Source organism: Sturnira hondurensis, unplaced genomic scaffold (genome assembly GCF_014824575.4).
Source record: "Sturnira hondurensis isolate 20B ecotype Veracruz unplaced genomic scaffold, ASM1482457v3 Scaffold0025395, whole genome shotgun sequence".
NCBI classification, from domain to species: Eukaryota; Metazoa; Chordata; class Mammalia; order Chiroptera; family Phyllostomidae; genus Sturnira; species Sturnira hondurensis.
Window position 1 is genome coordinate 321148 of NW_028098026.1, and position 5097 is coordinate 326244.

At 44.1% G+C, this 5097-nt stretch overlaps 1 pseudogene; it reads right to left on the bottom strand.

Moving 5' to 3' along the window:
• Positions 1 to 3798: 3798 nt before the first annotated feature.
• On the bottom strand, positions 3799 to 4222 carry LOC118982531 (60S ribosomal protein L32-like; annotated as a pseudogene).
• Between the last annotated feature and the right edge of the window lie 875 nt (positions 4223 to 5097).

Consider the following 5097-nt stretch of genomic DNA (forward strand, 5'->3'; position numbering starts at 1 on the left):
CAGTGAGACAGACCACGTAACCCAGGGCCCCAGAGCCCAGGAAATAAGGCCTAAAAGCACCAATTGGAAAAACTTTCGGGGGTCGAAGTGACAGGAGAGGCTCCCAGGCTCACAGAGAGTTTGTTAGAGAGACCCACAGGTGCCTGGAGGGTGCACAAGCCCACACACCTGGGAACCAGCACCAGAGGGCCCAGTTTGCTCACGGAAAGGAGCAGACGGGACCAAATTCCAAGAGAGCTTGTGGAACAATTGCCATTACCCCTCTCTGACTTTGTCCCCACATACAGCATCACAACCCAGCTACTGGGTCGCCCCACCCTGGTGAACACCTAAGGCTCCGCCCCTCATAGGTAATAGGTGCGAACAGACCAAAACATTATGGCTCAAGCAGAAAAACAGCTCAAAGCCCCAGAGCCAATACTTGTAAGCGACCAAGAGATAGCCAACCTTTCAGATGCACAGTTCAAAACACTGGTGATCAGGATGCTTGCAGAACTGGTTGATTTTAGTCCCAAATTAGAGGAACAAATGAAGGCTACACTAAGTGAAATGAAGCCTAACGCACAGGGAACCAATAGTGATGGGAAGAGAACTGAAACTCAAATCAATGGAGTGGACCAGAAGGAAGAAAGAAACAACCAAACAGAAAAGAAGGAAGAAAACAGAATTCCAAAAAATGAGGAGAGGCTTAGGAACCTCCAGGACATCTTTAAACATTCCAACATTCTAATTGTAGGGGTACCAGAAGGGGAAGAGGAAGAGCAACAAGTGGAAAAAACTTATTTGAACAAATAATGAAGGAGAACTTCCCCAATCTGCCAATGGAAACAGACTTCCAGGAAATCCAGGAAGCTCAGAGAGTCCCAAACAAGTTGGACCCAAGAAGGAACACACCAAGGCACATCATAATTACATTAGCCAAGATTAAAATGAAGGAGAGAATCCTAGAAGCAGCAAGAGATAAGGAGACAGTCACCTACAAAGGAGTGCCCATCAGACTGTCAGTGGATTTCTCAAAAGAGACCTTCCAGGCAAGAAGGGGCTGGAAAGAAGTATTCCAAGTAATGAAATCCTAAGACCTACATCCAAGATTGCTCCATCCAGCAAAGTTTTCATTTAGAATGGAAGGACAGATAGAGTGCTTCTCAGATCAGATCAAATTCAAGGAGTTCACCATCACCAAGCCCTTATTATATGAAATGTTAAAGGGACTTATCTAAGAAAAAGAAGATAAAAAATAGGAACAGTGAAAGGACAGCAAACTCAGAGTTAACAACCACACCTAAAACAAAAGCAAACTAAGAGGACAGCTGGATCAGGAGCAGAACCATAGAAATGGAGATCACATGGAGGGTTAGCAACAGGAGAGTAGGAGGAGGAGAAGTGGGGAGAAGGTACGGAGAATAAGTAGCATAGACGATAGGTAGAAAATAGACAGGGGGAAGGGCAAGAATAATATGGGAAATATAGAATCTAAAGAACTTGTGACACATGGACATAAACTATAGGGGCGGAGAATGGTGGGGAAGGGGTGTGCAGGGTGGAGGGGAATGAAGGGGGGAAATGGGACAACTGTAATGGCATAATCAATAAAAATATATTTTTTATAAGCAGCGACATTTGGGTATGCGGGATGACAACCCACTAAGCCACATTAGTCAAAGCAATGCTTACTATTTTGAAGCTCTGATTTGGGGTGTGTCTTATTTTATAGCCAGAACTGATACACTAATTTTGTATATACGGACAAGTGAACTCATCTCTCTGGCCCTCAGGAATCATTTGAGATGGATATAAAGATGCTGTAGGCTCATGATCCTAAAGCTCTTGGCATAGTGCCTGGCAGACAATGAGCACTTAAATAATGGAAGTTGTTTTAAAAGAGGTAAAATGAAGGACAAAGAGATATCTGACAAACACTCCTTCGACTTTGAATCTCTTTGCTTTGTCTAGCCATCTGTGGATCATTCATTCCAGAGTAGATGTCCAATGGAGCCCCTTTATCCCTTAGTGCCACCAACACAGAGACATTCTCTGGTGGGAGAGGTGAAGACTCTTGGGAAAAGGTGTACCTGGTACCCCAAGCCTTCCTGTCTAGGAAAGGTAGCTGCAAACTAGGTACAATCAGTTCTGGACTCAGACCTAGGTTCTGATCCAGTCTCTGCTATTTACTTGCCATGTGACCCAGCAACCAATGCGACCATTCTGAGTTTCAATTTCATTCCTTTAAAATAGAAAAAATTGTACCTAACCCCACAAATTATTGTTCATTCATTTCTTCCTTCACTCAGTTGACATACATTTATTGAGCCTTTATTACATTTTGACTCTTTCAGAAGCTGGGGATACAGCGGCAGAAACAACAACAAAAATATCCCCAATGTTTTGGAGCTCTCAGTCCAGTGGTTTAAAAAAATTAATCCAATGGTGACAGAAACACATTAAAAATGCAAAAGTCACAAGTGTTCTAGAAGGAGTATGTCAGTCAGTGTGAGATGGGTAATGCTGTGGCTACAGACATCCTCCAAATCTATGGTTTATAATAACATAAGTTTATTTTTTACATATCTGCCATGTCTACTGTGGGTCGGCTGGAGCTCTGATCACTGACCCAGGCTGGCAGAGCAGCTTCCCTTTCAAGTAATGTGAGTTCTGCACAGAAGAAAGAGAACTCTGAGTATTTTCCTCTGGCAATTAACTGCTCTAGCTGGAAGTGACTCAGAATACTACTGCTCACATCTCATATGGCATAGGCCCCCCCAACCATAATCAGGTCCAGAAGCATCTGGTACCCTGTTCCTACAAGATGGATTCCCAGGCAGATTTGCTGAGCAGCACTAATGGCCACTCTGAACATGTATATGTGGTGAGAGAATTCCATGAAACAGTGATGCTTCAGCTGAGGCCTGAATGATATAAGAAATGAACTAAGAAGAGACCCCAAAAAACATTGCTAGGGTTTTAGGCAAATCCAAATCCCCTTGGATTTGCTTGAGAATTTAGGGAGAGGACGGCCAGGAACCCACACAAAAGCCACCAGGGTATGTGCCAAGCTGTTGTTGAAGGATGTGGACCCTCTGGAACTTTTTTTCTAATAAGACTAGCTAGTTCAAAGATATTTTTATCTAAATGTTGGAAAAGAGGTGCCAAAGACGGCAGCATGGGCAGACATGGCTTGCCTCTTTGTACAACCACATCAAAACTACAACTAAAATATAGAACAACCATTACTCAGAACTGTCAGAAATTGAGTTGAATGGAAGTCTGACAACTACAGAATTGAAGAAATCACATCTATCCAGTCTGGTAGGAGCGGCACAGATGTTAAATGGGCTGGTCCCTCACCCACATGTGGTGGGTAAAATTTGGGAGGGGTATCTCAGGAGCAAGGAGTCCCAGCTTCACACCAGGCCTGTCAGCCCAGGATTCCAGTGCCAGGAAGATAAGTCCCTGCAACATCTGGCTGTAAAAATCAGCAGGGATTGAACCAATGGAAGAAACTGCTGGAGCTCAAGCAGTTTCTCTTAATCCACCTACTTAGACTCACTCCCTCTGAACTCCAGCATGGGGGTAGCAGCTTGAAAGGCACTGAAACTGGAAAAACCAGTGTTCGTGCTGCCTGTCACCTGTCAGACCCAATAAGCAGAGACAAGGATTGAATCTTTATGGGTGCTTTATTCAGAGGGCCAGCCATCTGAGAAGATGGAAGGTTTGCACCCTAACAGACTGTCGTAAATTCCATTTTATTTTATTTTTTTTGCAAAATCTTGAGGTTTTATTAACACAAATACAATGTATCTATTCATCTTCTTCACTATGAAGCCTGGCATTGGGATTGATGACTCTGATGGCCAGCTGGGCTGCTCTTTCCACAATGGCTTTGCAGTTCTTTGAGGAGACATTGTGAGCAATCTCAGCACAGTAGGATTTGTTGCACATCAGCAGAACTTCAAGCTCCTTGATGTTGTGGACCAAGGACTTTCAAAAACCACCTGACAGCATGTGCTTTGTTTTCTTGTTGCTCCCATAACCGATGTTGGTCATCAATATCTGGCCCTTGAATCTTTTGCACATCCTACTGTCAATATCTATGGGTTTCTACCAGTTCAGCTTAATTTTGACATTATCGGTATGACTGATGCCAAATAAACTTCTTGGTCCTTTTTTGGACAATCTTAGGTTTAATCAGGGGTCTGAAGGCATCCATGGTGTTGAGTAGAGATGGTTGCCACCTCTGTAGGCAGCACCAAGGAAGAGAGTTTAAATTCCATTTTAAAGTGATTCTTTTATAAGAAGAAGCAAAGTATAGGTAAGGGGACTGGAATTTAGGGGAAATGTTAATTAGATAAAAAACGGAAGCATTCTTTCATCTGTGTCTTTGGCTGAGGGTCTCTATCTGTGTCCTGGGTGGTGGGTATCTCACCCTGGAATACAATGGGTCAGATACCATCTTGATTGCTTGCAGTCCTCCTGAGTCACAAAGGTGGAACTGCTTATGGTCTCCTGGAGTCAAGGTGGGTCATACCTTCAGTTCCTGAAACAATAGCTTTTTATACACATTTATTACTAAGTTCATTAGTTATTACCTGAAACTAAAAGTTTTCCAACATTTGAGTCCCCCATCAGCACCAGGGGTATACAGGAAGAAAGTGAAGTGTCTGGCATCGAAGCAAGCAAAGGCCATTGTCTCTTTTCTAAACCGTTACCCTACAGAACCCGCAAGCTGCTGCAATATCTGAGACTCCATCAATCCGTCTAACACTGTTTGACCCACACTGGGAACCCCCAGAGACTCTGCCCCACCCAACTTTATGAGCCCACCCAAGCTGCTTTTCCATATGAGTGGCTGGCCTTGGCTTGTGCTACACAACTTTCTGAATCCTATCAAACAAGCAACAGCTGGCCTCACTGAGCTCTAGGCCCCAACTAGCAGCCAGCTTCATTCACACCTTGGGTTTGCCTGAGAATCACCAAGCCCAGCACAAGTAGCAGCCATCTCAGTTTGCTTTATAGCTCAAGCTGGGTGGCTCTGGGCAAAACACAGGTGCGGGCTGATGTTGGCCCATACCACCTGGGAAACCCCAGGGTGAGTGCACC